This window comes from Sciurus vulgaris (assembly GCF_902686455.1).
Source record: "Sciurus vulgaris genome assembly, chromosome: 9".
NCBI lineage: Eukaryota > Metazoa > Chordata > Mammalia > Rodentia > Sciuridae > Sciurus > Sciurus vulgaris.
In genome coordinates this window covers 71,093,413-71,117,971 of record NC_136469.1, presented here as the reverse complement: position 1 = coordinate 71,117,971, position 24,559 = coordinate 71,093,413, and the positions used below count along the sequence as shown (strand labels likewise).

The following is a 24,559-nucleotide window of genomic DNA, read 5'->3' as shown; positions in this document are numbered from 1 at the left end:
TAATAAGATATTGTATCTGATCAGTAGTATAAGGAGCAGTTATTGTCAAGGAATGTGACCCAAAGGTGGAAAGGGATACTTTTAACGCCCTAAGGATTAATTCTGCCACAGATTCAGTAAATAAGGATATGACCTTGTTAGGAGCATAATTCATGTGAACCCATAGAATAGGATCCTTTTGCCAAAACACTCCTGTGGGTAACTTATTTGTGGCCAAGACAATGAATGATAAAGGCTTAGCTAGGTCAATACGATCAAGATGAACCTTTTCCATAGCTGTTTCAACAAGCTTGAGAGCTGTTCGAGCCTTAGGGGTAAGCACCTGCTTAGAAAGGGGATCAGAATCACCTTTAAAAGTGTCAAACAGGGGGCCCAAACTTGAGGTAGGTAAGTGAAGGTAAGGTCTAATCCAGTTACTGTCACCTAATAGCTTTTGAAAGTCATTCAAAGTCTTAAGTTGGTCTACTCGAATACTGATTTTTGTGGGTTTAACCATAGTTGCATTTATGATAGATCCCAGGAAGTTTTTGGTGTGTGTCATTTGTGCCTTATCAATGGCAATATGTAAGCCCCACCTTTTTAGTGACTTTATTAAGGAACTATAACAATTTTCCAAGACAGTTTTTTCTTTATGAGCTAACAAAATATCATCCATATAATGATAGATTAAAAGTTGAGGGTTTGCTAGGCATATGGGTTCAATGGCCTTGTTTACATATATTTGACACATAGTGGGGCTATTGGCCATGCCTTGTGGAAGAACTATCCATTCATATCTTTTATTAGGAGAACTGTTATTAAGTGAGGGCATAGTAAATGCAAACCTTTTTGTGTCTGAGGGATGTAATGGAATGGAAAAGAAGCAATCTTTTATGTCAATTACAATGGAGGGCCAATTAACTGGAATAGTCGATAAAGTAGGTAATCCTAGTTGAATAGGTCCCATGGGCTCCATTATAGAATTTACTGCTCTTAGGTCATGTAATAGCCTCCATTTTCCTGATTTCTTTTTTATTATGAATATTGGTGTGTTGAAAGGAGAGGTGGGTGGTTTGATGTGTCCGGCCTCTAGTTGTCCTTTAACCAATTGTTGGGCCGCTTCTAATTTGTCTTTTGAGAGGGGCCACTGAGGGACCCAGACAGGTTTATCAGATTTCCATGTTATTTTAATTGCTTCAGTGGCCCCTAATGAAAATCCATTCCCTTTCTATCTTGTTTTGGAGTAACTAAAATGGGTGAAGTAGGTCCTTGACTATTTTTCCCAAGACCTTTTTCCCATACGTGTCCTTGGGCTAACATCATTTGATTAGCTTTTAGATTACTGTATGGAATCTCGGATGAGAGATGTAAATCCATCTGTTCCATGATATCTCTCCCCCACAAGTTTACTGGGAGATGTTCAAGGACATAAGGTTGGACGGTAATACTATGACCTTCTTCATCCTTCCATTTTAATATGGCTGCGCTTTTGTTAGGATTGGAAGCCATACCCAATCCCCTTAAAGTTTGATCTGCCTGTTGAAGTGGCCAGGCTTTGGGCCATTCTGTAATTTTGATAATACTTTTGTCAGCCCCAGTATTTAATAAGCCCTCAAAACTTTTGCCTTCTATCACTAACTTTCATAGGTCTATCTTTTAAATCCAATGTTAACATGACCATATTTTGGCCAATAGAACCTAATTCTTTATTTCCCCTAATAATATTCTTTGATGGATATTGTTCATGGCAGCTGGGTAAGACCAACAATGGTGCTGTGTGATCACCCTGAGCTATTATTGCTACACCTCTTGGTGAAGAAGCAAGGATTTTTATTTCTCCTTTAAAATCAGGGTCTATAACTCCAGGGACAATATTTAATCCTTTTAAAGCAGAAGAACTCCTCCCCAGAACTAGTCCCACTGTTCCTTTAGGTAATGGGCCGACAACCGAAGTTGGTATTGGTTGCACTCCCATCTCTGGAGTTAATACTGCTCTGCTGGAGCCACAGAGGTCCAATCCTGCGCTTCCTCTTGTTTGTCTAGTTGGGGAGTCAAGGGGTAATGGGTCTGAGGTACGGACTGGATAGCCCCGTATATTTGTGGGCCCCGAGGCCGGGGGCCCTGATTCCCATTTTTTGAAGGTAAACGGTTACCATCTTTGTCTCTAGTTGATTTACAGTCACTTTCCCAGTGTTTCCCTTCTTTACATCGGGGACATAATTTTGGCACAGGACCCTGGGGGCAGTCCTTTTTTATGTGTCCATATTGTTTGCACCGATAACATTGTTGGCCTGGGCAGAAGTTGGCATTGCCTCTAAGACCCTGTGCAAGCACTGCAGCCATCACCTGACCTTGAATAAAAGCCTCATTAATATTCCTACAAGCCTTTAAATAGGTTCCAAGGTCTTTGTTTTTCCAAGGTCTTATTGCGTCTTTACACCATTTATTTGCTTGCTCATATGCAAGCTGTTTGACTAAAGGCATAGCCTGGTCTACACCTCCAAATATACGTCCTGCTGTTTGAATCAATCTGTCTATAAAATCGGCATAGGGTTCATTGTTGCCTTGAATAACCTTAGATAACCGTCCCTGAAGATCGCCAGCACCTGAAAGTGTTTTCCAAGTTTTAGTGGCAGCAGCACTAATTTGTTGATACACACCGGGGTGGAAATTAATCTGATTACCTTGCCCTTCATATGGTCCTTGGCCTGTCAGCATGTCTAGATTCCATTGAGGATTGCCTGCAACTGCATTACGTCAGGCAGTATCAGAACATAACTCCTGGTTGGCCACCTTCCACATAAGATATTGTCCCCCAGATAAACATGCTTTTGCTAAATTACCCCAATCAGTCGGGAGTAAGATTTTGACTTGCAACATTCTCTAATAAAGAAATGGTAAATGCAGCTTGTACTCCATAGGACATAAATGCCTCTTTTAACTGTTTCACTAATTTTATATCTATATATTTGATGATATCTCTGATTGTTTTGATCTTCAAATACCGGGAATATTGGGAACACTGATTGAGATTCTACATCAGCCCACTGTCTGGGGGCCGCCCCTGTGCAGCAAGTACATGTGCCCCTACAACTTGGAAAAGAGTGGTGACCTGGATTATACGCCGGAGGGTGCGATGCAGTAGGGGCTAAATGCCACTGAGAGAACTTCTTTTCTAGCTGTCTCAGATAGTTCCTGTTCTTCAGAGTCATATCCCTGTTCTCAGTCTGAATATCTACTTTCTCTTTCAGAAGCTCGACTTGATTGTTCTTCTTTTACAGTTTCTAATATCTCTTCCCCTTCTCTTAGCTGTTCTTGAAATTTTGGTTTTTTGGAAGTCAGACAGAAACAAACTAATGTCCATATAGACAAAGTACCAAGAGGGAGAGGCGTTTTTTTCATTTTGTTTATGGAGGTCCTTTCCCAAACGCTCCCACTGAGGGACAGTAAGGAGCCCTTCTTCTAAGAACCAAGGACAGGCTTCTTCTATAGTTTTAAGGAATGTCCGCACAGTTTTAGACTTTAACGGAGTTCCATTTTCTCTTAACAATGCCTTAAGAGAGCCTTCCATGCGAATCCGTGAAGTTCCGATCCCATGGCTATAATATGGCCTCTCTGATCACCACCACAACAACAGAAACCAAACAAGAAAAAGTAACAAAAATATTAACACAACTAACACCTTACACGCATTCATTTACTACAGGACATCCCTTGCTGTGTCTTGGGACAGCCTTCTGTTAAGTTCCCTCACTAGGGGAGCCTTCTGTTAGTACCTTAAGGCCACTGTTTCCTCGAATAGGGAAACCTCTAGTTGACTGCTAGTTGACTGTGCTAGTGAAAAATTTTCTCCTTTATTACTTACCTGAGCACTCACCGTTCCCCGTACAGGCCACCAAATGTCACCGTCCAGCAGGACATAAAGATACATACACCTCAGATTGTCACGAAGCACCTTCTTCTTTATTTGGATCCCAACAACAACAACCCCCAAAAACAGTCTCACCCTCAATATATAAGTAGTCTCATGCATAAGCAATTTCGATCAGATATGTCCACCCAATCCTGTTAAAGGTCAAGCAATCATGAGCTCAAGCATACCAACAGCTTCCTGTTTTTCTCCAGGCATACCAAGCATGCCCTTTTGCTCCCTGCCAGCCCACACACAGAGTTAACTTTTTAGCAGCGAGGGTGGGGTGGTCCTTGCTCTGATAGTCACCTGGGTCATGCACTGAACAGCTCTCTCTGGAAGGGCTAATGAGGTAGGCTTTGATCATCACTCATAAGGTGAGAGAGAGAATGGACAGTTAGGGTGTAGCACCTTCCGCAGCCACCGACTGCAATGAGGGTAAAGTTTACAGTGAACTTCTGCACTGACCATGAATGCATGTCATGTCAATGGATGGCAAGAAGGGGCCTGTGTTGGCATGGATCAGATTGTATAGCCTAGGCCTAAGGTGAATGGGGAAAGTTGTACTGTCATGAGTGAAGATACAGAAATGGGCTCACATATTCCACTGCAAGTTTCCTTGAGCCCTGTCTGTTCTTCATTCCCACCACCTTTAAAGGCCACGTCCATCTTTCCTCTTCCGAGCATTCCTTTTCAGTCTATCTGGCCCTGCCCTTCACTTCATGTTGTGTGACGCCAACTCTTCAGTAGTTGTTTTGTATTTAGCTTTGTGTGTTTATCTGATCTTGAACCAGAGCTTGAGTTTCTTGAGGGCAAGGATTACCCCAAGTTCACTTCCTTGTGTTCCTTCTAGCCCCAGACACACTGTGGTATACATGCACATCTGCTTTGGTGGAGAGAGGAAAGAATGAGTGGCAGGAAATGGAGAATGAAGAGACACAAGAACATAAAAATTTTTTTCAATACCATTAACAAAAACAGAAATCAAGATTAGGTCAAGAAAGCAAAAGGATAAAATGTGATAAGGGGGTGGCAGGTAGAACTGAAGGCATTCCCATTTGAGATTGTTACAGCATCATCTCTCATACACAGGTGTGTGCACACACAATGCACAAATGAACCCACTGGATTTCTATTCTTAAGGAAAGATAAGCAATATCTTGCTTATGCATTTTGTGTCACTGCTAAGCACTTACCATGTGGGCATGGGACTTTTACGACTGCCATTGTATATTAATGGTCAGTCCTAGAACCCATCAATGTTGATGAAGAAAATAGACTAGGCATTTAAGATATGTTATTTATAAAACTTTGAAAAAAAGTACAAATTTTGTGTGTTCCTGGTGTCAGCAGTAGCTATAGGAATTAACATATTTCAATCATGAAACAGGTGGGTCTACTATACTTTCTGGAAGATCAAATTACTTTCCCCAATTTTGAGCATCAAGCATAAGGCAAATACAGTTCAACAGTATAGCTGTGGTCACAGTAGGTTTTGTCTGCATTAAAGTAATTTATACACTTCATATTCTGGATTTTTAATACTTTTTCTTTATTTTCATTAACATGAGTCACAAAATATTGAAGACTCTGGATTTGACTTTGTGGCCAAAGCTGTTCTTTAGTATACATCAAGTGAAACTAGTGGGACTCATGTAGCCATTCTCATTATGGTTCTATGACTTCCCTTGATTCCAGAATTTTTGCAAGGTCAGACCCAGAGGCTTGATCTCACACATGTAATAAGAGGCCTTCTCAGTGTGTTACATTGACTGGGGGACCAAGCTATGCTAACAGAGGGGCAGATCTGAATTTCACCTGACATAGGGTGACCAAGCAGGATAAGGAACTGAAAGAAAGAGATCATGTGCAGGAGGAGAGCTATTGTACCTGGAAATGCTTGCTAGAAGAATCACCTCTGTTCCAGGAGGAGCCCAGAGGGAAGCTTTACCCAGAACTTAGGCTAGGACAGATGCTTCCTCCTAGAAGTTCCTCACTCTCTTATTTACCACTTTCTCAAGGAGTAAAGTGCATTTCCAGGTGTGTGAAAGGCTAGGATGTTTCATGTACAGTGAGCTTCAATTCTGGAGATGCAGGAGATTTTAGTTATTCTGAGGCAGTCACCAACCTGTCACCAGCTCAGGTTCTGAATGTGCCATGCAGACAGTGACTGCTGGCCCCAAGTGGCTATTTATATTTAAGTTTAAATCAAGATTATACAGTTAGAAATTTATTTTCTCAATCCACTGGACACATTTTAAGTGTTCAATGTCTATGTGTTGCTAGTGGCTACTATATTGGGAAATGGAAATAACAGAACATTTACTTCATCACAGAAGGTTCCCTTGAACAGCTGTTCTAGAAGGTGCTTACCAACAGCTGTGACTTTTCCTGAATTGATGTTTACACCTGGAAGGCTGAGGTTTATCAGAGGGCATAGACCTCACCTTGTGTTTCTCATGCTGTCTATTCAGCTACATGCCTGTTCAAGAAAACCTGTCACTAAAGCACCAAACTTTATCCAGTATCTCAACTGAATAGAAATTATACTAAGTAATATTAAATTACATCAACTCATTTCGTCAGCTTTTGCATCACTGTAACCAAAATACCCTATAAGAACAACTTAGAAGAGAAAAATTTATTTTGGCCTCAATCCATAGATGGCTGACTCCATTGCTCAAGGTGGGGCAGCACATCGTGGGGAAAGGGTCCAGTAGAGGAGAGCTGCTCAGCTCAAGGCAGGAACAGGAAGTAGGGGCTGACCAGGGACTGCAGGGGAGATGCACCTTCCAGGGAAGGCCCCAGTGGCCCATGTCCTCCAGCCATGCCCCTCCTGCCTACAATTACCACCCAGCCATTCAAACTAGGATGACAACTTTTATAATCCTATCATCTCTGCATAGACAGACTTTTGAGGGACCTCAGAGCCAAACTGTAACATCAGTCTTCTAAAAAAATTTCACTGTGGGCAATCCAAGATGGCGGACTGGAGGGTGACTGCATCTCCAGTCGCTCCAGAACCCAGGATTCAAGAAGGGGAGGCATTGAGAGACTCGGATTAAAATAGAACCACGGGGTGAGTCTCCCCCACCCAGTGAAGCTCAGCTGGGCGGCAGGCCTGGATTCGAGCGGCTTATTAGAGCAGGACAGGGCAGATAGAGTCTCCCCCAGGCAGCTCTGTGCACTCTGGTGGTGGGCTCCTCCCACAGGGACAGATTCTCCAGCCTCACAGAGCAGGCCCCGCAGTGAGAGCCTTTATGCACAGAAGCAGCGTGGCCAGCTCCAGCCCGCCCTGCTGCCAGCACCGGCCCACCCGCAGGTTACTTCAGAGACCAGCACAGGGTACCAGGGACTTCCCCAAGCAGCCCAGCCCCCTCCGGTGGGAAGCACCTTTCTAGGCTAGCTTCTCAGGGCAGACCGCCCAGTGAGAGACTGTCTACACAGAGCCAGCTACAAGTCCCCAAGCCAGTGGAGACATACGACCTGCAAGCAGCCTCTGGGACCAGGGCTGGGCAGCAAGAAACCTCTCCAGGTCTCTCTCCCTGGAACCAGTAGCGGGCTAGGGGCAGCTTTCTTCAGAAGCACTACATTATCAAGTTAACCCAAGACTTCAGGCTACTGAAGTCTGGTAGGTGATACACTGGAAATCTACAGGGACACTATAAGCCAATAGAGGAAATCTACAATATCACAGAGTCCCAATGACATCTGACCAATATGAGAAAACAAGGGAAGAAAATGTCCGAAACAAACCTAGATACTATATCAATAAAACCCAATGACAGCACAGCAGAAGAAATGTCAGAAAGGGAGTTCAGAATGTACATAATTAAAACAATCAGGGAAGCAAACAAGGAGATGAAAGAACAAATGCAGGCATTATGAACGCACCAATCAACAGTTAAAAGAGCAAATAAGGGAAGCAAAAGAGCATTTCAATAGAGTTAGAGATACTGAAAAAAAAAAAAAAAACAGAAATTCTTGAAATGAAGGAAACAATAAACCAAGTTAAAAACTCCATAGAAAGCATAACCAATAGGATAGATCACCTGGAAGACAGTGCCTCAGATATTGAAGACAAAATATTTAATCTTGAAAACAAAGTTGACCAAACAGAAAAGATGGTAAGAAATCATGAACAGAATCTACAAGAATTATGGGATATCATGAAGAGGCCAAATTTAAGAATTATTGGGATTGAGGAAGGCTTAGAGAAACAAATCAAAGGAATGAACAATCTATTCAACGAAATATTATCAGAAAATTTCCCAAATCTGAAGAATGAAATGGAAATACAAGTACAAGAGGCTTATAGGACTCCAAATATACAAAATTACTACAGATCTACACCAAGGCACATTATTATGAAAATACCTAACATAAAAAATAAAGACAGAATTTTAAAGGCCACAAGAGAAAAGAATCAGATTACATTTCGGGGGAAACCAATGAGAATATCAGCAGATTTTTCAATCCAGACCCTAAAAGCTAGAAGGGCCTGGAACAACATTTACCAAGCCCTAAAAGAAAATGGATGCCAACCAAGAATTTAATACCCAGCAAAACTTACTTTCAGATTTGACGATGAGATAAGATCCTTCCATGATAAACAAGAGCTAAAGGAATTTACAAAAAGAAAGCCAGCATTACAGAACATTCTCAGCAAAATATTCCATTAGAAGAGATGAAAAACAACGATGCAAATCAGCAACGGGAGGAACTAGCCTAAAGGAATAGTCAAATAAAGGAGAAACCAAATCATATCAAAAAACAAAAATGAGTCCAATGACTAGGAATACAAATCATATCACAATAAAAACCGTGAATGTTAATGGCCTGAACTCATCAATCAAAAGACATAGACTGGCAGAGTGGATTAAAAAGAAAAATCCAACAATATGCTGCCTGCAAGAGACTCATCTCATAGAAAGAGATACCCATAGACTAAAGGTGAAAGGATGGGAAATAACATACCATGCACACCGACTCAGCAAAAAAGTTGGAGTATCCATCCTCGTTTCAGATAATGTGGACTTCAAGCCAAAATTAGTCAGAAGGGATAAAGAAGGACATTACATACTGCTGAAGGGAAGCATAAATCAGCAAGACATAACAATCATAAATATCTATGCCCCAAACATTGGCTCATCCATGTACGTCAAAAAAATCCTTGTCAATTCCAGAAATCAAATAGACAGAATAATACTAGGTGACTTTAACACACCTCTCTCACCGCTGGATAGATCATCTAAACAAAAATTGAATAAAGAAACCATAGATCTCAATAACACAATCAACAATTTAGACTTAACGGACATATATAGAATATACCATCCAACAAAGAACGAATATACTTTCTTCTCAGCAGCACATGGATCCTTCTCTAAAATAGACCATGTTTTATGCCACAACGCTACTGTTAGCAAATACAAGAAGATAGATACTACCTTGTACTCTATCAGATCATAATGGGCTGAAATTAGAAAAAAATGACAGAATAAAAAACAGAAACTTCTCCAATACCTGGAGATTAAATAATACACTATTATATGATGAATGGATAACAGAAGACATCAGGAGGGAAATAAAAAAATTCTTAGAATTAAACGAGAACAAAGACACATCATATCAAAATCTCTGAGACACTATGAAAGCAGTACGTAGAGGAAGATTTATTTTATGGGGCGCATTCAACAAAAGAAATAGAAATCAACAAATAAATGACTTAACATTACAGCTCAAAGCCCTAGAAAAAGAAGAGCAGACCAACACCAAAAGTAGTGGAAGACAGGAAATAGTTAAAATCAGAGCTGAAATCAACAAAATTGAAACAAAAGAAACAATCGGAAAAATTAACAAAATAAATAGTTGGTTCTTTGAAAAAATAAACAAAATTGATAAACCCTTAGCCACACTAACAAAGAGAAAGAGGGAGAAAACTCAAATTACTAAAATTCGGAATGAACAAGGAAATATCACAACAGACACGAGTGAAATACAAAACATCATTAGAAGCTATTTTGAAAATCTATACTCCAACAAAACAGAAAACCTCAAAGACATCAACAAGTTTCTAGAGACATATGAATTACCTAAACTGAACGAGGAGGACATACACAACTTAAATAAATCAATTTCAAGCAATGAAATAGAAGAGGTCATCAAAAGCCTACCAACAAAGAAAAGTCCGGGACCAGATGGGTTCTCAGCCGAGTTCTACAAAACCTTTAAAGAAAAGCTCATTCCAATACTCCTCAAAGTATTCCATAAAATAGAAGACGAGGGATGTTGGGACTAATGACACATTAACTAACTCAGGCTGACTCCTTACTTCCTGGCGAGTGAGCAAGATCAAGGCCTCAAAGGCGGTTGCAATAGTTAATGACAATGAACCGGACCACCGTCAGGGATTGGTTAACAGTAGTTCCGCGAACGTGATCAGTTCGTGCTTGCCATATAGTCTTATGGGACTCTTGCCTGCGTGAACACCCCATGCCTTGCTGACCTTTAAGCTGATTGGTTCCCGCCTAGCCCCCCACCCTACATAAAAGCTGTGTGATTTCCTCAATAAACGAGTTCCTGCTGTGACGGGTCTCCCTGATGCGTCTGATTGTCCTCTGCATAGAGGGCTGGGAGTGGGCGGTCAGCGGCCTTACCTATCCCCGTCTGACCTTGTTGGGGAGTGTCCCCTTCCCTTGCCGCTGGTCGAGCAGAGCAAGGGGGCTTAAGACCCCAACAGAGGGAACCCTCCCAAACTAATTCTATGAAGCCAATATCACCCTGATAGCTAAACCAGACAGAGACACATCGAGGAAAGAAAATTTCAGACTAATATCCTTAATGAACATCGACGCAAAAATTCTCAACAAAATTTTAGCAAATCGCATACAAAAATATATTAAAAAGATAGTGCACCACGATCAAGTGGGTTTTATCCCAGGGATGCAAGGTTGGTTCAACATCTGGAAATCAATAAATGTCATTCACCATATCAACAGACTAAAAGTTAAGAATCACATGATTATTTCAATAGATGCAGAAAAAGCATTTGATAAAATACAGCATCCCTTCATGCTCAAAACACTAGAAAAAATTGGGGTAGTGGGAACTTTCCTTAACATTGTAAAGGCTATCTACGCTAAGCCCATGGCCAATATCATTCTAAATGGTGAAAAACTGAAAGCATTCCCCCTAAAAACTGGAACGAGGCAGGGATACCCTCTTTTACCACTTCTATTCAACATTGTTCTTGAGACTCTAGCCAGGGCAATTAGACAAACCAAAGAAATTAAAGGGATACGAATTAGAAAAGAGGAACTCAAACTATCCCTGTTCGCTGATGACATGATTATATATTTAGAGGAACCTGGAAATTCCACCAGAAAACTCTTAGAACTCATAAGTGAATTCAGTAAAGTAGCAGGTTACAAGATCAATGCTCATAAATCCAATGCATTTTTATACATAAGTGATGAATCTTCAGAAAGAGAAATTAGGAAAACCACCCCATTCACAATAGCATCGAAAAAAATAAAATACTTGGGAATCAATCTCACAAAAGAGGTGAAAGACCTCTACAATGAGAACTACAGAACACTAAAGAAAGAAATTAAAGAAAATCTTAGAAGATGGAAAGATCTCCCATGTTCATGGATAGGAAGAATTAATATTGTCAAAATGGCCATACTACCAAAAGTGCTATATAGATTCAATGCAATTCCAATTAAAATCCCAATAATGTACCTTACAAAAATAGAGCAAGCAATTATGAAATTCATCTGGAAGAATAAGAAACCCAGAATAGTTAAAATAATCCTCAGTAGAAAGAGCGAAGCAGGGGGTATCACAATACCAGATCTTCGACTCTATTACAAAGCAATAGTAACAAAAACGGCATGATATTGGTACCAAAATAGACAGGTAGATCAATGGTACAGAATAGAGGACATGGACACAAACCCAAATAAATACAATTTTCTCATACTAGACAAGGTGCCAAAAATATGCAATGGAGAAAAGATAGCCTCTTCAACAAATGGTGCTGGGAAAACTGGAAAACCATATGCAACAGAATGAAATTAAACCCCTATCTCTCACCCTGCACAAAACTCAACTCAAAATGGATCAAGGACCTCGGAATCAGACCAGAGACCCTGCATCTTATAGAAGAAAAAGTAGGTCCAAACCTTCAACATGTTGGCTTAGGAGCAGACTTCCTTAACAGGAGTCCCATAGCACAAGAAATAAAAGCCAGAATCAACTAGGATAGATTCAAACTAAAAAGCTTTCTCTCAGCAAAGAAACTATCAGTAATGTGAAGAGAGAGCCTACAGAGTGGGAGAATATCTTTGCCACTCATACTTCAGATAGAGCGCTAATATCCCGAATCTATAAAGTACTCAAAAAACTCTACACCAAGAATACAAATAATCCAATCAACAAATGGGCTAAGGAAATGAACAGACACTTCACAGAAGAAGATGTACAAGCAATCAACAGATATATGAAAAAATGTTCAACATCTCTAGTAATAAGAGAAATGCAAATCAAAACTACCCTAAGATTCCATCTCACCCCAATTAGAATGGCGATTATCAAGAAAACAAGCAACAATAGGTGTTGGCGAGGATGTGGGGAAAAAGGTACACTCATACATTGCTGGTGGGTTTGCAAATTAGTGCAGCCACTCTGGAAAGCAGTATGGAGATTCCTCAGAATGCTTGGAATGGAACCACCATTTGACCCAGCTATCCCACTCCTTGGCCTATACCCAAAGGACTTAAAATCAGCATACTACAGAGATACAGCCACATCAATGTTCATAGCTGCTCAATTCACCATAGCCAGAGTGTGGAACCAACCTAGATGCCCTTCAGTTGATGAATGGATAAAGAAACTGTGGCATATATATACAATGGAATATTACTCTGTCATGAAGAATGATAAAATTATTTCATTTGCAGGCAAATGGATGAAATTGGAGGATATCATGCTAAGTGAGATAAGCCAATCTCAAAAAACTAAAGGACGAATGATCTCACTGATAAGTGGATGAGGACATATAATGGGGGGTAGTAGGGGTTAGTGTTAGGGCTAGGGTTAGGTTTTAGGGTAAGGATAAGGAGGGTGGTAAGAATGGAGGAAAGAAGGACTGTACAGAGGGAAAAGAGGGGTGGGAGTGGTGGGGGGAAGGGGAAAAATAACAAAGAATCAAACAACATTGCCCTATGTAAATTTATGATTTTTAATTAAAAAATGGAAAAAAAAAAGAAAATGAAAAAAAATTTTCACTGTGGACACAATTTATAAAAGACCATTAAGTAAAATTCTAGAATTTTCTTCCAGCATGTGTCTCCTGCTGTTGTGTTTTGCTTGTTTCACCTTCCCAAACTTGACCATTAAGTTCTTGAGGCAGAAATCATGACTCCACTTCGTTTTGTACTAAAGATTGAACACACTGAGCTACGTCCCCAGTCCTATTTTGAAACAGAGTCTCACTACATTTGGCGGCTAAACTTGAACTCACAATTTTTGTGCCTCAGCTCTCCAAGTCTCAGACATGTGCCACCATGTTCACCTGAGAAGTAACTCCATTTCTGACATCCCCCAGGTGCCCTTCCATAAGGCCTCTACCAGAGGATACAGGGGTCCCGCCTACTGGGTTATGGACTGCACAACCTGGGCAGCCGTGCTCCAGGGCCTTGTTGAGAGCAGTGCTCCATGTGGCTTTGCAGTCGGGTAAAGTGAGGTCGCACATGGCTCCCAGCCCTACCTGACTTCTGGGGATAGAATACCAGCATTTCAGTCCTTGGGGTGATTCAAGGCAGTCACATAAAGCCGTCCCCATCTGGTTTGATGCACAGTAGGTGACAATTGATAATACATGAGGAGGATTTCCTAAATTTTTTCATTAGCTTGTATTTAGTAGGAATTTTCTCTTTTAATAATTTCATTGGAGAACTATCACTATTCATTGTAATTTTATTTAATCATCAAGTAAGATTGAACAACATGAGGCAGCAGCTTTGTTCTGTCAATGCTGTATTCCCAGCTCTGAGAACAGTCACTTGGGTAGACGCTCAACACACACTTTTTTGAATGAGAAGATAGAAGTTGCTGGGTTTGACAGACAAGAGAAGAAAGGCAAAGCAAGGCAATTCAACTCTCCTCTCATTTATTTCTTTACTGTGGCAAAAATAATTTATGCAAAATTTACCATTTTAACCATTTGAAGTGCACAAGTTGGTAGCGTGAAATACACTAAGAAAGTTACGCAACCATAACGCGATGTATCCATTAAACACTAACTTCCCATTTTTCCCCTCACCTGAACCCTGGAAACCCTACTCTAACATTCTGTATATTCAGCTCGTTATCATTTTGAGCAATATCAACTTTGCATAGATTGAGGATGCTAATTGAGTTTCTGGGCCATTGTATTCACTACTTTTGTGTTCTTTTTCTTCTTCTTTTCCTGTTCTTTTGTACCGGGGATTGAACTCAGAACTTTCTTGCTAGATAGAGCTCTACCACTGAGCTACACCCCCAGCCCTATGATTTTATTCTGAGACAGAATCTTGCTAAGTTGCCCATTGCCTCAAACTCAGGATCCTCCTGCCTCTTTCTCCCAAGTACTGGGATCACAGGTATGCACCACCAGCCCCAACTTATGTTCTTCATTCTTTTGGTATGTACACCTTTGTTTGTACTGGGGTGATTTTAACTTTGTCTTCATAAGTAACTATCTTTTCTATTCATCATTTCAAATAAAGACATAGGAAATAGAAAAAAATGATTTTAGAAAATTTATTTTACTTTTCATTGATTCAGTCTTAAGCCTTAATGAAGCATCTTTTCCAGTCGTTCATTTATACAGATGTGTCTATTCAGTGGGAAAAAAACACCTGAACAAGTGTGAAGTCATAGTTACCTAAAATAGTGCTTTGCCTCAAAAGTAGAATGAGCTCCTGTGCTTCCCTCATGCTCAGTCAGCACTTTCACAGTCACTTGCAAGCATGACTTTTCATTTCTCTCTTTCCTCTTTCCTTTTTTTAAAAAATAGGAACTAACAAAGCAAGTCAGATCCAGAGTGTCGAAAGCAGTATTTGAGGGAATTATTGCATGTCAAGTATTTGGTTTTAACTTATTCATATTTCATACATATGGGAAGCCTACAAGGAATATGTATATATTAAGTTTAACAAAGAATGGAAATGTCTTTAAAGATTATAGTCAAAACCAGAATTTTTAGTCTCTTCATTCGGTTCAAATTAGTACTTTTAACATTTTCCTCTATGTTAATCAAGATATTTTGTAAAGGTGCTTTGTTCTTTGTCTTAACATTTGTAACATTCTCTTGTCCACTGAGAATGTTAAATTATGTTAGCTCAACTTAGGCAGTAGGCATATTTCATCTAAACACTATCATTTCAGAATTTCCTTACATGAAGAATCACCTTAAGAAGTTAACAAAATCATTTCCATTTTCAAGAAATTGTCTAAAGATCCTTTGTAAAAGAATAATCACATTTTTAGTAACTCAGGGTCACATCTCCAAAGTCAGCCCAGGTAATCCTGCTTAGCACATGATACTCACTAGCTGACTATTAGATATCCTGGAACAGGACTGACAGGACAATGGTTCTCATTCAAGGCCATTCAGACCTGGCCGTGTGCAAGCATCATGGATAGTTTTTAAACATAAGCCTCTTAAGCTTCCTCTTCCTATTATACATTAAAGAAAATTTGAAAAAAAAAAAAAAAAAAAAAAAAAAAAAGGGGAAGCTTAAGCCTTTGTCACCCTCTCACACTGGTGTTACTTTGGATTCTGGGTCACCTGAATGTAGCCTAAGAAAACAGAAACCAGAGAGTTCTGAACAAGCAGATCCTTCAGCAAACCTCAGGTCACCCAGTCATCAATCTGCCAAATGAAGGACATAACTGTGGCTCTTTGAAATGCTCAAATGAGGACTTGTTTGAACATGGTGCTTTTTTATTAGAAGACAGAATCTTCTAAATCAGTCATTTTATCAGATTCATCAGTAGAACATTAAAAGAAACTCGCTTTTGTCTTTATGTGAAAATAATGTTTATAGTGATGCACAGAAAGGAATTGAAAGTGGTATCCTTGCACCCTCATAGATAGATAGATAGATAGATAGATAGATAGATAGATAGATAGATAGATGGTAGATAAATAGATGATGATCCATAATAGATGAATAAGGGATAGACAAGAAAGCTACTTGCAATTTAAACTTGTATTTAAAGGAAGTGACAAGGTGAATGTAGGGTTGACCTCCTTTCTGAACCGTTTGCCTGATGTTAATTGATTTCCTGTTTAAAAAGAATCCACAGTGGTGTGAAGTGGCTCAGTTGAGCCAGGAAGCACCCCCATACCACCTCAGTGACCACACACACATACACACACACACACACACACACACACACACAAACATGGAAAAAAACCTCTCCAAAGAGAGATCCACGCACAGTTAGGTGACCTTGTCAGGCAGAATGGGGACGAGGAAGCTGAGCCTCCTCTCCCCACACCCTCAAGAGCCTTTCTTAGTCACTGTCTACTTTCAAAACCTCCTCAGAGGACTCTTTTATGCATTTCAACTAAAACATATGCAGGCATCCATTAGCCATCTGGAAGCCAAAGCAGAGTGTTAGATGCCTGGAATGGAAGGGAAAGTAAAAGATGTTACTCTGACTATAATTATCAGCCCTTAGAATGCAGAGTTTAGCTAGGAATTTATATGTATCCTATGTTCTGTTCTCCTTTCTGCTAGAGAATCTTCAACAAGAAGAATGACTTTATGACATTTGCCAGTAAATGGATGGATCTGGAGACTCTCATGCTAAGTGAAATTAGCCAAACCCAAAAAACTGGGGGTCAAATGTTCTCTCTGATATGTGGATGCTGACTTACAACAAGTATGTGTTGGTAGGGAGGCAGCGGGGATAGAAATTTAGTGGAGTAGTCAAAGGGGAGTAAAGGGAAGGGAGGGAGGATAGGAATGGGAAAGACAGTAAAATGAATCTGACATAACTTTCCTGTGCATCTATATGAATACACCACAGTGCATCTCACCATAGTGTCCAACCACAAGAATGGGATCTTAATTAGCATAAGATATATTCCATGTCTGTATAAATATGTCAAAATAGATTCTACTGTTATGTATAACTGAAAAGAACAAAATTTAAATTTAGAAATTTAAAACAAGAGTCTTAAACAATATTTTTCCTCAATTGGTAGAGATTTAGTAGCTCATTAAAGGAAGAATGTCTTCATTGGTTCACTCATCAATCATTTAATATTTACTGAGTCAACAGATTTGCACTCACACGTGCACATGTATGTATGTGTGTGTGTGTCCCAGTGCTTAATGTGTAGAGTACACTAACCCCAGCCCTGCCTCTGGTTTATTAGTGAAAAATCCTCATTCGTATTTCACTGGTTTGTTTGAGCTGTTTTGTTTTTTAAACATACTTAACATATACATGGAAGTTACTGTGAGATAATATAAAAGAAAATAATCCATGACTCAAGTTTCTTGGTATTCTCAATATCTATTGCATATTCCTATATGTTCAGTGTAGAAAGTTAAGGAATATGTAGAGATTTGTATTTCTGTTAACTAAACTTGAATATGTATATGAGGAAAAGTGTCTCAGTTCTTTTTGATTTATTGAAAGACCCTGATTCTCTTCATATAGCTCTTCTACAAGAGTTTTATTGAAAACTAAGAATAGGTTCATTATCTAGTCTTTCAACACACACTTGTTGAGTTGCCAAGCTCCACTAGGACCTGGATTTATAGTAGTTACTATGATAAATGAAGCATAAATAATTTTATTCAGGTTGGTTTGTTGATCTTTAAATTATTAACATTCATAGTAAACTAGAATTAGGTTCTGCCTTCCACTTAAATAATTACAAATTAAAATTAAATAACCTCCAGGTATGGTGACACACAACTGTAGTCCCAATTACTTGGGATGCTAAGGCAAGAGGATCCCCTTGAACCTCAGTGTTCAAAGTTAGTGGGCAAGACCCTGTCTCAGATGATGATAGAGGATAGACAGATACATAGATACACAGATTAAATGTAAACAAGGTTATGCAATCAGAAAAAAATTAATTTAAAGATTCAGCATTAATTTTTAACTACAAATGGCTAAACAATAACAACAATTACAGTAATTTAGGTAAAGATAAATGTTACTCACAAAAGCCACTTTCCTCTGAGAGAATACTGGTTTCTAAACACTGCTCCACAGAAAACTGCCAATGGTTGACAGACTTCAATAGTCATAGTAGAGTGTAAACACAAAGACAATGAGTAACATTTTTACAATTCTGTATTTAGTCAAAATTCTTATAATATATCCTTCCCACTTCAAAGCTTGTAAATTTGTTATCTGTTATGAAAAGGTGGTGATAAATATATTTTCATTTTCTTTTTTCTTTGCTTTGTTACATTTTTATTGTTCTTTCTTGTTCAGACAAAAAGCTATCAACTCCTTGTTGGGTAGTTAAAATCTATTTTGAAAATTGTCAATCCATAAATTGGGAAGTATGCAAATCCTGGTCTGGTACACACGCATTTCCTACTTACCCAAGACCTTGGGAAAATTTGTGTGACCTCTCCATGTGCCTGGTCTTCACTTGATTACCCCATATTCTTCAGGAAGACCTGGACTTGGACCACAGCTCTTTACCACATCCCACAAGCAGTCCAGGTTTCCCAAGAAGTCTGGATGACTTTGAGGAGAAAGAGGAGGAAGAAACTGGACATACCTCCAGAAGGAGGAAAAACAGTGGGGTTTTAAGACTTCAGATACAATACTGACTGGCAAGAAAGTTGTGCCAATCAACACTCCCACCAGCTCTGTGTGAAAATTTGTCTCCAAGGCCTAAGAACACTTATGAGGATGTAGCTCAAGGATAGAGCACTTGCTCAGCATGCAGGAGGCCCTGTGTTCCAATCCCAGACAGCAAAAGAAAAGGAAAAGGGGAGGGAGATTCTGGTTATCATACTGTTTAAGAAAAAAAATTCAGCATTTCCATTTGAAAAGCCAACTCAACTAAAAATACAATGGCAAGGTGGCTTCAGTCCTCCTGAGAGTTGTTTCTGGCAGCCTGGTGAGATACATGGACCACACAGAGCACTTCATTGGTGGCATCTTGTCCAAAATCAATACTGTGACCTGAAGCTGAAGAACATGGAGTGAACCAAAGTGAAGAGACCAGAGGTGCAGAGGAGGGTGGTAAAGGGGGTGGAGGAGGTAAGTGGCCGTGGGCTAGAAAACACCTGACTAGGGAACGAGGTGCTTTTTGATACAGATGTACTCTGACCGTTTCCTAGTTGAAGTGTTGAAGATGAGGGGAAAAATACACTTAGACTTTCATAATGTTGTTTCCATTCACTCTCATTCTCATATTTTTCTCTATGAAAGACTCTGATTCTATGAAATATCAAGGTAGTCATATTCTGTAAACCTTAACTTGAGATGTTTATCTTCCTCTGTAACTGTAGATCAAACAAAAATCTAGAGGTCTTGTCACAAACCCAGGTTCAGAAGCTTATCCCACAGGAAAACCAATTTCCAAGAGATGAGTATTGGGGAGAAAGGCTTTTCAGTAGCCAAAGAATGGAGAAGATAGAGCTGTTTAAGTCAGCTTTTTCATCACTGTGACCAAAAGATCTAACCAGAACAATTTTAGAGGAGGAAAAGTTTATTTGGCTCTCACAGTTTCAGAGGTCTCAGTCCATAGACAGCCAGCTCCATTTCTCGGGGCCCAAGGTGAGGCAGAACATCATGGTGGAAGAGTATGGAGGAGGAAGGCAGCTGAGAACATGACCACAAAGAATCAGAGAAAGTTCCATTCAAAGAACAAAACACAAGCACCAAGGCACATGTCCATGGATCCACCTCCTCTAGCCATACCCTACCTGCCTACAGTGCCACCAGTTATCCATTCGAGTGGATTAAGGCACTGAATATTTTAAAACTCTTATAACCAGACCATTTCACCTCTGAATGTTTTTGTGTTGTCTCACACATAGGCTTTTGGGGGACACTTCAGATCTAAACCATAACAGGAGCTTTGCTCACACACCAGTTTCTCAACTGCATCAGAGATGAGAAGTTACAGATATAGGTCAGAAAAAGAGAGGAGAAAGAATGGTCTATAAAGAGGAGGAAGATTCATGTCTTTTCTGGGAAGGGACAGAGGTTTCTCCAGGTGCTTGGTTGTCACCTCTTCCACTCTTTTCATGGTCTGGTGTTAACAGTCATGGCAGCTGGTAGGTGTCTTCAGCCTTAAAAGAGGTGGGACTAGACAAGCTAGGTCAAGTTAACCTTATATTACAGTTTTGGAGAAAACATTTATCAAAATGTTTAACAGATCTATGTACAGATCTGAACAGAATCTGACTCAAAGGTTAAGGCAACAAAGAAGAGAGACACAATCTGAGGGCAGATACCAGGCATTTTCAACCCATTCCAGTCACCCATTGGACATCTGTAGACCAAGTGAAGAGCCAGTGTTTTCAGCAACACATCAGAGTTGTTATCTATAGTAAAGCTAAGGAAACTGATACTGTATTGCCCAGGTATGCAATCTCCAAAATTAGAGATTTTTAAGTCAATTAAGAAGAGTAAAATTAAGAATCAATAAATGGGATGGATTCAAACTAAAAAGTTTCTTCTCAGCAAAGGAATATTAATAACATGAAGAGAAAGCCTACAGAGTAGGAGAAAATCTTTACCATACACACTATAAATAGAGCAATAATCTCCAGAATATATAAAGAACTCAAAAAATTTAACTCCAAAAATTAAAAAAAAAATCAATAATGGGCTAAGGAACTGAATAGACACTTCACAGAAGAAGAAATACAACTGATCAACAAACATGAAAAAGTGTTCATCATCTCTTACAATTAGAGAAATTCAAGTCAAAACTGCCCTAAGATTTCATCTCACTCCAGTCAGAATGGCAATTATCAAAAATAAAAGCAACAATAAGTGTTGGAAGAATGTGGGGGAAAAAGGTACACTCATACATTGCTGGTGGGACTGCAGATTGGTGCAACCACTTTGGAAAGCAGTTTGGAGATTCAGAAAACTTGGAATGGAACCACCATTCGACCCAGCTATCCCACTCCTCGGTTTATTACCCCAAAGACTTAAGATCAGCATACCACAGTGCTGCAGTCACATCAATGTTTATAGCAGCTCAATTCACTATAGCTAAACTATGGAACCAAACAAGATGCCCTTCAACAGATGATTGGATAAAGAAAATGTGGTACATATACATAATAAAGTATTACTCAGCCTTAAAGATGAATGAAATTATGGCATTTGCAGGTAAATGGATGGAGCTGGAGCATATCATGCTAAGTGAAATAAGCCACACCCAAAAAATCAAAAGTCAAATGTTTTCTCTGATAGGCAGATACTAATCCATAATGGGGGCAGGAGCAGAGAATGAAGAAAATTTGACTTGTGCAGAGGGGTATGAGAGTAGGGGGTGGGGGGATGAAAAGGATGGGGGCATAAGATGGACATTATTACCCTATATACATGTATGATTACACAACAGGGGTGACTCTGCACCATATTCAGCCAGGGGAAGTTATGCTCCATTTGTGTGCAGTGTGTCAAAATGAATTCTACTGTCATGTATAACTAATTAGAACAAATTAAAAAAAAAAAACAGAGCAAATGAAGTTGGGGGATTCTATTTAGATTTTTCCTCAGTAACAGTGTGATTCTCTTAATACTTTGAATATTGATGGCCCTGCCTTCACTGAACGGTACAATAAATTGAAAAATTACTCCAGTGACTAAGAATTGCTAATATTTGCTGTAACTCTCCAGTCTTACCTAACTATTAACAGATTGCTTGACCCCCCAATTTCCTAAGGCAGTTTCTATGTATAAGCATTCCTCAGCAACACCCTGGTTTCTTTTTCCCTTATTAGGATGAAAGACTAGGTCATGACAGTGAAATCCACAGAGAACAGATGGAGCGGCTGGTGCGGGAAGAGCTGGAGCGCTGGGAAGACACAGCTTCCCAGATAAGTCACGGTCTAGGCACACCTGTGGGACTCAATGGCAGCCTCGCCCCAGAGGCTCCCGCCCTTCCTCCTCCCAGTCCACAGAGGGCGCCGAAGGTGGTGGTGGAAATGGGAGCGCCAGTACCCACGTGTAGTGGTGTGTTGGTGTGCAGGTCCCTGATGGGCTGGGAGGTGGCCGTCTCAGTGGCCATAACAGTACACTGTTTATATGCTCTGATCACCATATGATGCTCGTCTATGTGACTGATTGTTTATCTGCACTTAATTTTACATAAACTTTACCTGTGAATCAGTGAAGACTTTTTTCTTTTTCTCATATGACAAATCTAGATGTGAATATTGAATTCAGAAAAAAAAAAAAAACCTTCAAAAGTATACTAATACCCAGATTCTACCCTGCCTGCATCTTCTCAGTTGACAATGAAGTAGCCTTTTAAAACTACGAGAGAGCTGTCAGAGGGTTCTGAGTTTCACTTTCGACCATAAAATCCATATTGCTACTTTTGTTCGATGTGTGAAGGGAAAGGAGGGCATTCCTCTCCACTCAGGAATAATTCATGAACTTAACACACAGCTTTAAGAAAGAAGTCTTCTATTTCAACCACCTTCCTCAGGTGAACTTTCCTAAGAACTTAACTTGAAAAGAGCCCACAGAATGGATAGTAGCCGTTCTGTTACAATGTGTATGATTGGTTAAGATAAATGATATGCACTATGTTTTGATATTGTTTTCTCAAATGTAATGTCTGGCAGACTAACTGTATCACTTATTTTTTTAAAATATATTTTAGCTCTTATTTGAAATCAGTTGAGAAAACCCCCAAGATCAATTTTAAGATAACATGGTGTCACTAACCATAACATAGAAGAATTGGAAGGGGTCTCAAGTTGTAAACAGTTTAGTCTTTGTAGGTGACAATGGTCTTTATCCCAACTATTTTGCTACCAGTGGTCAAAAACAGCCACAGACAATACAAAAATATTTCTCCAAAGTTAGTGCATCCTTTAGGACCTATACCCCACAGACATCTGGGACAATCATTCTGTTATTGCATATTATCATTTTGCCACCAAGTTGCTGGCTGGTCTGGTTTCCTGGGAAGTCAGGACCATAGAGACAGCCCCAACTGCTGGAGGACAAATTGACAGCATCCATTCCTGTCACCTTGACAATTCTGCTCTAATGACATTGAGCAAGGAATGGAATGAGCAAAAGACATCTCACAAATGAGTGATGCTGCTTTTCAAACACTCACATATTCTACAGATGTTAATAAAATTCAAATCCAAGGGCTGGGGATGTAGCTCAGTGGTAGAGTACTTGCCTAGCAAGTGCAAGGTCCTGGATTCAATCCCCAGCACCACAACAAATGAATGAATAAACAAACATTCAAATCCAAGGTTCATGGAGGATGACTTCAAAGACAGAGAAAGAGGTGCACATACTTCCTCTTGAACATCTCTCTCCTCACTGCCACTTTTTCTCACCTTTCTTCTTCCCTCCCCCAACATACCAAGAAGCCTTCCACAGCAGCAGTCTTCCTTGACAGCCTGAGAAGAGCAGCTAAAATACAAAGAGCAAATGGCATTCACTTATACCTGGAGTTTCCTTTGTTATAAACAAAATTAAGTGGTCCCCTCCATTATAGATTAATTTTGATATTCCAGGAAATAAAATTGAAAATATATATTCTTAAGTAAACATGTATATATTAACATTTTCTTTCCCCTTTATAGAAAAATAAACTTACACTTAACTGTCCCTTAATTTAAAATGGACAATGATAAATTTTTTGTTATTTCTTACCAAAATAAAAATTACATAAAATGCAATTATAGTACAAGAGAGGATAAATATTATATATTTGAAATATATTAGTTTAAAAATGTTATTAGTCATTTTGAATGTTTTGTTGGTTTTGGTAGATATATTTTCTACATAAAGTAGATATATATTTCTCTCTGTATAATGAGGAAGTGTGTGTACTGGAATTGTGGTAAAGCACAAGTCTATTATGAAGATGGAATTGTACCAAAATCAAAACTGATTCACCTTCATACTATGTTAGAACTTGGGTCATAGAAAGAAAATAAAATGTTCCTTAAAGTCCAAAGATAAAAATATCAAGCTATGTTCCCAGGCCTATGTTCCAACAATATAGCAGGGCACCCACTGATGAACTAAATGACATTCCAATATAATTACAGTTATTGGTGGGGGTGGTGTTATGCTCCTGTGATCTCCCAGCTCCCTTACTTTCCACAAGTATTTGCTTTCAAAAAGGGAAGCTAGATGCAATGAGATCTCCTGAATTGGGTCCCAGAACAAAAGAATATTAGTCAAAAACTAGTGAAATCTGAATAGAATGTACACTTTGATCAATAGTAATGTACCAATACTAAGTTCTTAGCTTTGACCTATTTGGTTTGGAATATAAAATGCTAACATTAAGGGCAAAGGACATGTAAGAACTTCCCACACTATCTTTGCAACTTTTCTGTAAATCTAAAATTATTTTCAAATTAAAAGTTTATTAAAAAGTGGGAAACTTAAGCATGTACCTGT

The 24,559-nt window shown here is 39.4% G+C and overlaps 1 protein-coding gene across 1 annotated transcript in view; it reads right to left on the bottom strand.

Moving 5' to 3' along the window:
• The window catches only part of LOC306669805 (broad substrate specificity ATP-binding cassette transporter ABCG2-like), a gene marked incomplete at its 3' end in the record, with an annotated part of 107,383 nt that overhangs the window by 51,168 nt on the left and 31,656 nt on the right, over nt 1-24,559 (bottom strand). The window lies entirely within an intron of this gene.